The sequence below is a fragment of the Mya arenaria genome, chromosome 6 (assembly GCF_026914265.1).
Source record: "Mya arenaria isolate MELC-2E11 chromosome 6, ASM2691426v1".
Taxonomy (NCBI): Eukaryota; Metazoa; Mollusca; class Bivalvia; order Myida; family Myidae; genus Mya; species Mya arenaria.
This window is the reverse complement of record NC_069127.1, coordinates 26,842,289-26,854,876: the sequence shown is the minus strand read 5'-3', so window position 1 is coordinate 26,854,876 and position 12,588 is coordinate 26,842,289. Positions and strand designations below refer to the sequence as shown.

Genomic DNA, 12,588 nt, shown 5'->3' with positions numbered 1-12,588 from the left:
AACTGACGGATGGACATCACGTGCGTGTCAAAGTTATTTGACGGTCTCCGTACATGGGCTAGATTCTAACTGGAACCTCCACAACTATGTTGTTGCTACTCGGATGCTAGATGTATCTCACACTGGGGTCAATGTTGGTGAAGCACTTGCCGGCGTTATTTGTGAATTTGATCTTATGAGATCGTCAGGCATTGCTGTTGTAAGTGACAATGCAGCAAATATGGATGTTGTGGCAAAGGCTGCTATGCTGTCTCCACACATCAAGTGTTTGCCCATACCGTAAATCTTGCTTGTCAAAGGTGTCACAGTTGAAGGACTAAATGCCTTACTGTCAAAGGTACGAAGAATAATCACATTTTTTTCACAAATCCACTACAGCAAGGGCTGCATTAAAAATGTATCAGAATACGGACAAACAACACAAGCTTGTCCAAGATGTGTCAACACGGTGGAATAGCACTTACGAGATGCTAGCACGCTACGTTGAACAGCATGAAACAGTCATAAAAATACTGAGTTCCAGTGATTTCAGGAAGAATGTAAAAGGCATTGTGCCTTTGTCTCCAGATGATGTCAGTGACCTTGAATTGGTAATAAAAGTACTTGCTCTGCTGAAACAAATAACAACCATCATGTGTGATACAAAAATTCCCACAATACCACTCATTCTTGTGTTTAAGATGAGAATTATAAACGCTTTGAGAGCCGAAGACAATGACTCCGAACTTGTATGCTCTGTGAAAAATGCCATTCGGGTAAACATGGAAAAACGATATACAAACTTGGAAACTGAGGAGTTCTTGTATATTGCTACAGCCCTAGATCCTAGATTCAAATGTCTCCCGGACCTGCCGGAGGTCAAGCGAGAGGAATTATACTCCAAACTTGCAGACAGGGCTGAAGTAATTGATATTCAGGTAAAATATTACCATATTAAATACAAGCAATTTGATTTATTATGAAGAGGTTTTTTTTCTAAATATTTATTGTTTCAGCCAATATTTCTAGTTGCAATAATGTCTCATAGAGTATTTGACAAACATGTATACTTTAATGGCATTTCCAAGAACACTTCTGGTGACCGACTTGATACTTCAATAACATACTAACTTACAGTAGGAATTTCTTTTCATCAAAATAAATAACTAATTTGTAATAGATGTAATGATTTATTTCAATAAATCAAGACTGAATCTACAGGACATGATGTCACCATTGCCACGCCAACTTCACCAAGGGCAGGATCATCTTCAGGAAGTCTTCCCAGCCTACCGCGCCTACCAAACCTGGATGAAAATCAAAACAAGTTGACTGAAGGTACAAATTTAATTTTATTTCACAGAACAAGTCTACTTTTGGTTTTAAACTTTTGAACACTCAAGTTTTTCATCATATTGAATGCAGTATGCATTAGGCTACTATTCATAGTTCATACAAAATAAGATAATGGAAATATATTGTAGATAACACACTTGTTTATTCAAATAAAAATTTATTTTACTTAAATATAAATAAAAAAAACAATTCAGAAAGTTTATTGAAGTGACCAATGGCTTTATTATGCCCTCACAAAGTGGCGGCATATAGGGTTGCCCTTGTCCGTACGTACGTCTGTCTGTCTGTACGTACGTACGTCCCGAAGATTGTTTCCGATCTAATTCTTGAAAACCGTTTGTCCAATCCTCACCAAACTTTAAACACATGTTTGTGACCATAATATCTTGATCAAGTTCCTTAGCCATGGAAATCGCTTTTGTCATTTAGGAGTTACGGCCCTTTATTTGCAAAAAAAGACTTGAAAAATACGTCCCGAAGATTGTTTCCGATCTAATTCTTGAAAACTGTTTGTCCAATCCTCACCAAACTTTAAACACATGTTTGTGACCATAATATCTTGATCAAGTTCGATAGTCATGGAAATCGCTTTAGTCATTTAGGAGTTACGGCCCTTTTTTGCCAAAAATACTTCAAAAATATATGTTTCCAATCTAATTCTTGAAAAGTATGTGTCCAATCCTCACCAAACTTTACATACATGATTGTGACCATAATATCTTGATCAAGTTTGATAGCCATGGAAATCGCTTTAATCATTTAGGAGTTAGGGCCCTTTATTTTCCAACAATACTTAAAAAATATGTGCAGATTATCCTGAATAATCATTATGGCTTATTTTCTGTGACAAAAAATCGAAGTGGGGGCATCCGTGTCCTATGGACACATTTCTAGTTTGAAATTATTTTCCAGTTTTGTGTGAGCCGGTGAAGAAAAAGGCTAAAAGTGTGATGGAGGAATTATTGGGAGACGTATACATTACCAACACCGACCCTGCTGTCAGTGCGTCTGAACAGACTCGAGTTGAGGTCGAGAAATATCGTTCAAGAAAGGCGGCTCCATTAAAATCTATTCCACAGGTACAGGTCTAGTAGGATTTAAACAATATATTGTTATATGTACCAAAAGGATATTAATTCATTTCAGATGTATGCAGTTACTTAAATTTCAGGGAAATATAATGACTAAATTATTGCACAGTGTTGCTTTGTTAAATAAGTTTGAGTATAATTAATTAATTAATTAGCAAAGGCATTGTAGAGTTTAATCAGTTAACAATGGTTCTTTATGAATTGTTGCCAGGTGTTGCATATGTTTTCTACTTTGCAGGACTGGTGGAGACAACATGAGGAGGAATTTCCTCGTCTGAGTAGGCTAGCTAAAGAAGTTCTGCATATCCCAGCCACATCAGTTTCCAGTGAGAGAGTCTTCAGTGTTGCTGGGGACATAGTTACAGCAACATGAAGCCGCTTAGCACCAGACTTGGTGGACACCCTTTTGCTTTTAAAATATAATATGTGACTCTGTTCATTGGCTCCAGGAAGGATTCATTAAGGAGAAAATAAGTTCAAATAACTTTGTGAATGACATTCAAATTTCATATTGGCGAGATGTATTATTTTGTTCATAAGTTAAAACAGTTCATATGTTCTAGTCATTGGTGTTCTAGTCACATAGTAGCCCAAAGAATGCATTAGTATGTATCTAATTAGTATGTAATATGTACAGTTAGATTATATAAAATAGGAAACATTTAAAAATTATAACGAACATATTACTGTAAAATTTTACTTTTAACATACTAGTCAATATATTTTTTTCTTTAAAATCATTGCAATAATGTTAGAAAATATTTCATTAGTTATCATTAAAATTAACACATTGGTTGTTACAAATTTATTATATAAAATTAAACAATTCTGGTATCTTTTGTGTGTTTCTGTAACTGTGTTTACGTATCTGTATCGTATCAAAAATATCGTATCTGCATGTAGTTGTATCGATATGTATCGTATCACCTGATGACCGTATCTTCTCATCCCTACCTAAAAACGATGCTTATTGTACATGTCCCTTACATTTCTGTGAACTGCACTTGATTCTTGTCCTAATTGGAATGAATTTGTGTGTAGCACTTCCAGTGACAGTTTTTTGTTTAAACTGGGATGCATTTGGTTGTAAATCAGTCAATATAGCTGATATCAATATAGCGCCCAAGTGTGCTCATCTATTTTCCTCAAAGTTCATCAAGAGGCATAACTTTGCACTGATAACTCGTACCAAGTCTCATGTCAATATGTTGATCGTTTTTGAGTTAAGACTAGAACATGTAACAAAAAACTTTGGCCTGAAATAGAGGCCAACAACAACAAGGCTTTGACAACATGTAACTTGTGTTTCTTTCAAAAAACACTACATGTATGAAAAAACAATCATGAATTCTAATATAGCCTTATAGATAATTAACAACAGATCATAAGATCAGAGTTCATCATCGTCGTCGTTGTCCTGCAGGAGATGGTGTGAGTGCTGAAGGTTCCCGGCGGGGCTTTGGAATCTGCAGAGTAGGAGGCGCGGCTTCTTTAGCGGATGGTGGCACACACAGATGGCAAACAAGCAGTGTACCGACATGATAAACACCATCAACACTGGAATAACACATAATTAATTACTAATTTGGGTAATTTCATCATTTCTCATATATATAAAACATGTGTATGTATAATTTAAAAATTCTACATAACTGAATAACTTTGAAACTGCTTCTTAAATATTTAATGGAACGCAACAGGTAGAATCATAAAATCAAATGTCATACATTGTTTTATCGTTTTTACATCCATGGAAAGTAAAAATACATCATTGAAAATGTATTTCATTTTGTATATACATATACATGTATGTCCTAACCTTTATGCATGAATTCACTGCTTACAGTCAAACAAGCAGTTAAAGAATTCTTTCATTTAATAGAATGATAATGAACATAATAGAACAAGAGGCCCAAAAGGGCCTATGCACTACTGGCATGGCTTTTGTGGTTATATCAATCCAGAGCATGTATGTATGGGTAAAAGGCAACAGACATATAGTTTATGTTTTGTGTTTGGGTTACCTGAAAACGTAGCACGTTCAACATCTGAGCCCAGAAAGTATTGTAAGCAGATTAGTTGCATGAACTATTTTAATATGTGCCAAGTAAAAGTCATCTGACAAAAAAAAATGCTTTCAAAACTGTACTCATAGTAAAAATTTCTGTAGTTTTAAAAGTTAAAAAAGTTGGTCAAAAGGTCAAAGTCAAGGGCATCCTAGGACAACATTGATCAATTTGAACAAACATTCACAATCAATTGATCAAGTGTGCTGAGATGGATGCACGAACACACAAAAAGATTTTCAAACCTTTCCAGATTTATGTTTACCAAACCTGTGAACCCTGGGTGTGGCCAGTAATGACACCAGGTGCATAACTTATACATTCACAACCAATTTTGTTAAGATGATTGTGCAAACTACAGAACTTAAAGCTAAAAAATGGCCTTTGGGCTTTCAACAAGAACAAGGCAGAGTAATTCACAAAATCAACTGCAGAAGCAAAAAGCAAATTGTCTCTCAAAATCCTAGACTTGCAAATTGTCTCCCTCAACTCTAGACTTGAATTTACATGTACATGTAAACTTGGCTAAAAATAGAATTCACTCATGCAGACCTGGCTAAAAATAGAAAGCATTTCTTTACAACTTTCATGGCCCATAATCTAGGCATTCATGGGCGGATCTGGCTGGTTTTCGAAAGGAACCGAGCTCTAATGGATATCTAGATACTGTAGAAGTTTCATCGAGATACAATCAAAACTGAAGACTGTATAGTGTTCACAACCAATTGTATACACAATAGCATTTTTTATACTATCAAGGGCCATAATCTAGGCATGCATGGGCGGATCTGGCTGGTTTTCGAAAGGAACCCAGCTCTAATGGATATCTAGATACTGAACAAGTTTCATCAAGATACAATCAAAACTGAAGACTGTATCGTGTTCACAAGCAATTGTTTACAGACGCACGAACGCACGGCCGCACGGATGCACATACTACGTACACATTACCATTGCATAAGCTCTTCTGGCCTTTGGTCAGTAGAGCTAAAAATAGTTCAGAACAAAAGATATAGAGAATAGTTGGGGATATTTTCATTGTTTTCCAATGAGTAATCAAAGACGCACTTTCAATAGTTACACAATCACAAGAGAAAACATAATTTTCTCTGATCACGAGTAAAATATGTTTTAGTTTACACAGAAATTAAACAATCCTGTTTCTTTTAAGCTAAATAAAACAAGATGTCATTTTAATAAGTGTAAATTGGAAATTTGTGTGACAACATTGTGGTGAAAACTTTTAAAACAAAATCCTGCAAAGTGATGTTAATATGCTATACATGAACCAATATCAAGGAAATTCTCAAAATTAAAAAAAAATCACTGCAGTGAAAATAACCAGAGTGAATAACATGCTATTTAACAATATCAATAATAATATTTTAAACAACATTCATGTAGCTTCTGTTACAGTAAACTCATCCTCTTATTGAATCTTTGAAAAACTGCTGTACTCTCTTAAGGGACCAATTGTTGAGAGCTGGAGGGACCTTTAGTAAATGACACATTAAAGGATAAATATTCACATTTAGAAATACTTTTTTCAGTCTTGTAACAGGTCTTGGATCTTAAATCAAACTAGTAAGGCAATCCATTTGGAGAAGGCACGAGCATAAACACAATGTAAATTGATTTCTTTAATGCTTCTCCATTAAATATCATGTTTGTTTCAGGTTCCCCTGTTGCTTAATAAAAGTATTATAGTTGATTATGATAATGATGTCACCAAGATGACATCAGAATGTTATGATTCTCACACAATTCATCATTGACATCATATATTAGTAAAATTTGGTGTAAGATTGAAGTTTATTTTGTGTGACCACATGACTGTGATCAATTTGAGTATTTTGATCTTGATTTTGCTATTAAAAACATTTGTTCAATTAATTTCTTTTTTTAATAAGTCAATTTCTGGATTTATTCTTAAATTGGTGAAAAAAGGTATACAATGTGTTTAGCATGCATGTGAAATCAACTAGCTTTGCCCCCATCACCCCCAAGTTTCAAGACTCTGGACCCCACCCCCCCCTCCTGCTAAAAATCAATTCTTACTTTCTTGTTATCAAGCTTAAAACTATTTATTTTGTAGAATTTTACAAATTTGGATTAAGATTTGTTCTTCTATCCGCTCAACTGAAACCAAATACCAAAGTAAACCTGACTGGACAAAAAATTGCACCTTCAATTATACTGTAATAAATTACATCGCCTGTACCTATAGTTACCTGGTACATGTAGGGTTGTTTTCTCCTTGAAGCTCTTGTTGGCAGTTCGTCAAAACCATGTCCTATCAGGCAAAACCATCAACCTGCTTGTTGATGACATCTTAACAGAAGTTTCATCTGAAATAATTGAACATTCTGGTCAAAATCATAGTCCATAAAATACATGACATTATGTCTACAATTGAAAGATACATGTTTGACACAGTCTAACAAGAGCACTGCAAAGGGAATTAATATACACACGTAAAAGTCGTATTATGTCAGTAGAGAGGGCTTATTGGTGAATGGGGGTATTCCAATTTGGATGTCAGACATGATTCCTTATGCCATTTAAAATTTATTTTCCCCAATACGGAAATGTTCCCAATTAATTTTTAAAACTAGAAATTCTGCAATGTGATAAAGATTTTTCATTTTTGAAATTTCAAGTTTGGGCACTGCATCTGAATTACGCCATTCTTACCAATTGAAATTCCTATTTATTTGAGATTGCTATATACCAAGTTCATCCAGTACACATTATTCTTATCTTAAAACCTTTTAAAAAATTCTGTATTTAGTAGTAAAAAGCTCAGACTAGAGACTATTTTCATGCTGTTGTCGTGTACTTGCGTGTTAATGTTACCTGATAACATAACATCATTGGAAGGTTTTTTTAGTTGCACGCATCGGTAGAGCCCAGTTTCTTTCTGGCAACTTTGTTCTTTGTGGAAATCAGCTTGGAAGACATGTAGCTTGGCATTGCAAACATCCAACCAATGATCTTCCTGTAAAAAAAGGATGCAAATTAAAGCCAAAAGTACAATAGTTAATGTTTCTTCTTCCTATTACCGACACCAGCAATTCAGCCTGACACACATATTGCCCTGACTCAAAAATTTAATTATTTTAAGTGCAAAAAATTCTTTCAGCCTAACATGGAACAAATCTCTTTGTTTCGACGGCACCATAGCCAGCTTTTTTCCCCGTAGCATCTTCTTTTCTTAAAACATCAGTAAAAAATAAAAGAAAAGATTTAGTCTTCATTTTGTAAATATAGCATCTGGTTGATAAATGTTTTCAATAAAGCCTGTATACTTTACTTATTATATTGCTATTGACATCAGTGGGCATCAGTGCGGAGGGAAACAGCTAAAATTGTTACCCACTGCAGATTACTATTTATGTATTATATTGAAATTTAAAGCAGCCAACTATATATATAAATATAAATGTTTAGATATTAGAGCATTTCAAAATGTGATAGTACATTAAACCAAATAAACCAACATTAATACTGAAATTATACAACAAACAAGGTTTTTAGACCATAAATATAGACAAGATGTTGGTCATGTTGGACTAGCCGAAAATTGTAATTGGGCCGAACAGACCTGATAGGCGATACAAATTAAATGGATCTGACATATTACCAAAAAAAAACAGGACAGTCCTGTTTTTAGTTTAAGTTTCAATTTGCTCATAATAGCAAACTAGTTTATAGTTCTTGCTTATCTGTTATATTGTAGCCCTTACAATGCAAGTGGGGAATTTTATCTATTACAGACTTCACAATAACCCACTTGCTTGAATGAAGCCAGATAAAAGTCAAATTGCCAAAAGGCAAGTTAAACATTAAGTCAGCTTGTCTGAATATAGATTTGTTTGCATGAAGAAAAAAATCAAAGTAAAGATAATAAAAAAGCTTCAAGGTTTTGAACTTCACATGTCTTAAAGCAAATTTATATATTTTATAACAGCAATGGTTGTGCCAATTCAAGGACATTTGTCTATAGAGCCCATATAATACAAAGTTTCATATTAATACCTTTAATGGTTATTAAGTTATGTAGCCAAGTTAAAATCTTTGCATGAGTTTGTAAGGGACATACCTTACCAATCATTCAAGCCAGAGTTATGGCACTTGCTGAACATGAGTGTATTGTCTCTGGAAACACTTGTACAAAGTTAAATTCCAAAATATAGATTGGTTTTCAGCTATGGCTGAGGTTAAAGCTTTACACAACGATTCTGGCGACATCGAACCTATGACAATAACTCAACTTATTGTGTCCTTGGTCGTATGTATTTATGTTGATCAAAATTTGAAGATAAAATTTGGCAATAAGAGTTTTTCATGGATAATTCTAAAAAGATGCACTTCACATTTATACCATGGCAAATAAGTGATACAGAATAGAACATTTGAATTGTATCAATATGTGTCTATTTACATTGTCTTATGCTACAGGCTGAGTGAGGTGTACAACAACTAAATTATTTAAAGTCAGTTATTAAGCTATTAGTGTGAACGGAGTTTTTTCTCTAATTAATAAGTCTGTATTATGTGCAATTTTTTTAATATATTTAAAAAAAATAATTGTCAACGAATGTTACGTCTTGAAATCAGTTTATAAATGTTTGAATAGCAATTATGCAATATATCTTAAAAATATTACAACTAACCTTCAAATATAATTTCAAATAAATAAAGGAGTGGGGACTATTTGACCAAAATGGGGGCGTTTTGACCAAACTAGGGGCGCTTTGACCATTTTTTTCCAAGTGGGGGCTATTTAACCAAAAGTGTGAGAGCTATTTGACCAAAATGGGGGCATTTTGACTAGGGGGCTATTTAAATTGGGAGCTAGTTGACGAGGTTCCCCATAAAGGATATAATACTTGTAGACAACATGAAGGGTATAATACAGACTTTCATTTCTCAGAAAGATAGACAAGCTTAACAGTTAAAAATTATTTCTGGTTGTTATACAGGACTTACGTATTGCAATATGAGCGCTTTCTTTTGGTGGGTACCCTCTTTTACCAGAATGCACACAGCCTAAACCCAAGGTGCGGATGGAATTCTCTCTGTAACAGGAATGACATATGACTTAAATAATCTCTGAATTACTAAAATTTCAGCAAAAATTTCCCCTTTAAGAACATGACAACATACAGATAGTAAAAACATATTAACATTATATATATTGTTTATAAAAGTGACCTTCTGTGTTTGAACCTTAAGTGAACAAAATATCTAGAAGTAATTAAAAAGAAGAATCATTCCATAACAGAACTGCATAGTCAGCTTAGTAATGAACACATCCTACATACATGTAAATGTTAATAATGATAAAGCACTGTCATTGGAAATTACAAATGTATGCTAGAACGTTACTAAATACTGAGAGGTCTAAATAAGACCCCAAGCCCTGCACTGTTAAAACATTTGCCGCACTGGTCAAAATCTAAAACTATATACTATAACATCTATACTATACTATAACCGTCTCCGTGGCCTAGTAGATAAGCATCCGCCTACGGAGCGGGAGGTCGTGGGTTCGATCCCTGGCCGCGTCATACCAAAAGACGTTAAAAGTTGGTACAAGTAGCTCCCTTGCCTGGCGCTTGGCATTTAAAGGGTAGTGCTTGGAAAAGTGGTGTACTCAGTACTGGTTTAACCCAGGAAAGTTGTACCTCGTGTATCGGTGCTTTACACCGAGCACGTAAAAGAACCAAGGGGTCTCTTCGAAAAAGAGCTAGGGTTTCGCACCAGGACTTCCTTGTATCCCACCACTGTCTCTTCAGCGTGCTGTCCCTTCAGCAAAAACAAAGGACCCCGTTGGAAATAAGTGCTTGCACTTTCACGGGTTATCCTTGATCGCAAGGTCTAAAGAAATACATACACACACACACAACATGTACATGTATGTAGTACTGTAGGGTTCAAACCAGGTTTAAAAACAGCAGGTACATGTAGCTGTAGAAGAAGGACACTCCTGGCTGTTAAAAAAAGTGCTGGGCTTGTAAAGATTGTGCAAGCCAAGTACATGTAGCAAATTAAGAACAATCAATTTGGGCTTGTTGACAAAAAGTCTTATTATGATGACTGCTAGCAAGCTTAGCAATCCGCACCTGACTAGTGAGTAGTTGCAGGACGTTTACTGTAGCTGCAGAACAGAGCCCCTTCTTCTGCAGTCACATATTTAATGTTGTACCCTGGCCCGACAGACTGAGAGTGGATCACATAGCGGCTCAACAGGTCAAAACACTCACTGATTTTGGCATCACCAGTCTTGCACACTGAAAATATCATAAATAAGTTGTTAAGAATTTGGAGTGGTCTAGGATTAACAAACCCATGTGACTGTTACCATTATCAACCACATTGCATAACTGTAAGTAAACAGCTGATAAAGCAAAGAGGGGAATCTAAGTTCAATCTTGTGGCTTGTACATTTCTGGGGCTATGACAGAAGACTAGCATTAAAAATGATTATGATAATGAAGCAGTCCATTGAGCTTATTTTGTTCAATGCCAGGGCGCTGACACTGATTTTTTTATCAGGTGACCCTCAGGATCACCTACTCCCAAAAATTGATGACCCCTGAAAAACAGGGTGTCCTGCAAAATTTCGCAAAAAAAAACAATTAAATAATTTATTGTTTTAAAATAAATTAAGAATCAATCTTTAGTCTTTTTTAAGCCTTTCCTCATCAAGCTTTTACTTCTATGTGGGAAATGGCTCTGGAGCACCGCTTACAAATCGCCACATCAAGAAAGATTAATGACATAATTCAAGTTGCAAAAATGTGTGGCGGAATTCTCGATCATACTAAAATTCAACAAACGGAACCGGTCTGTTATTTTAGTTTCCACTTTATTTAAAATAATGTCATTATTTATCGATTATTCACGAAATGAAGGGCTGACAATTATCTTAAATATCCGATAATCACAAAAAATTGTTTTTAATGGAGACTGGCTTCTCTGCATGTACTTTATTAACCAAACACTGCAGAGAATGCCGACCCGGAATACATTCAATGTCGTCGCTCCGGTCAGTGCGGGTCTGCTATATACATGAAGAGATTGTTTATTTATTGATAAAGCATAGTTGTGTATTTATTTTTGTTTTTCATTGGACAAAAAATTAAAATATATATAATATTACCACAGTGGCAAAGTGTTTTTATCTGGTGACCCGCGGGTTCCCTAGCAAAATGGCTGTGGTAATCCTGTCAGAAAATTGGGTGTCTCGGATTTATCTTATTTTGTTAAGTAATTTTCTACAAAATGCCATTCAGTGTTTATACGCTTAAAGATCAAAATGTAGCACATGGGGGAATAACGTCAGAGGGCGCACGCAGCATCTTTAGTTTTTCCAGTTATGTTGACCTACATTCAAGATATTTATAAATAGAAATCAGTCTTTACATTTGAATTGCATGCTTTGAAAAACATCGGAAACAATAAATAACTTTACTGCTAAGTGTTTATTTAATATAGCATACTTATTAATTATAATTGTATGACCACGTATTTTCGCTTTGCAAGTGTTCGGCATTTGTGCCCTCAAAAGCATAAATTTAAGGGTGATTTTCTGTCCATAAAATGCATGATTTTTTACATAAAATTGATGAGGTCGTGAATGTGTACGTTGACAGATGTTGTCACATTAATCAAAGATGTTTCAAATGAAATTTTGACTTACTACAACAAAAACTCTCCAAGATAATTGTGAAAAACCTCAAAAAATGATCTGATTTGTGACCTTAGCCAGTACCAGAAAATACAAAAATAAATCCAAACAGTTACCATAAAATTATTTTGTTGTTCAAGTCATTTCTCCATGGGAATGGTGACACTTTTTCTTTACTCTCGGAATGGTTACCATCGACATCTTGGAGTTATGCCTATTTCAAATGGCTTACACCCGTGAGTGATTTATTTTAAGAACATTTGTGACTTCCGCCATTTTACAATCATGTGACTTGGATGCAAATCAATAGTAATAACGTCCATAAGGAATCTGGTGATTGAAACCAATTACTTTGTGATCATTTCATTCAAAACTGGGGGGGGGGGGGGGGTGTCTAGTA

At 34.9% G+C, this 12,588-nt stretch overlaps 1 long non-coding RNA gene across 2 annotated transcripts; it reads right to left on the bottom strand.

The window, feature by feature from the left end:
* Nucleotides 1-3,238: 3,238 nt before the first annotated feature.
* On the bottom strand, nucleotides 3,239-12,479 carry LOC128236551 (uncharacterized). 2 transcript variants are annotated; one of them, XR_008261382.1, is made up of 6 exons: nucleotides 12,305-12,479; nucleotides 10,621-10,788; nucleotides 9,485-9,573; nucleotides 7,349-7,490; nucleotides 6,724-6,840; nucleotides 3,239-3,983 (listed from the first exon to the last, which is right to left on the bottom strand). It is a non-coding gene; the product is annotated as an uncharacterized LOC128236551 (long non-coding RNA). The 2 variants fall into 2 exon arrangements; XR_008261383.1 differs by having other exon boundaries at nucleotides 3,240-3,983; nucleotides 10,704-10,788.
* Nucleotides 12,480-12,588: the final 109 nt, after the last annotated feature.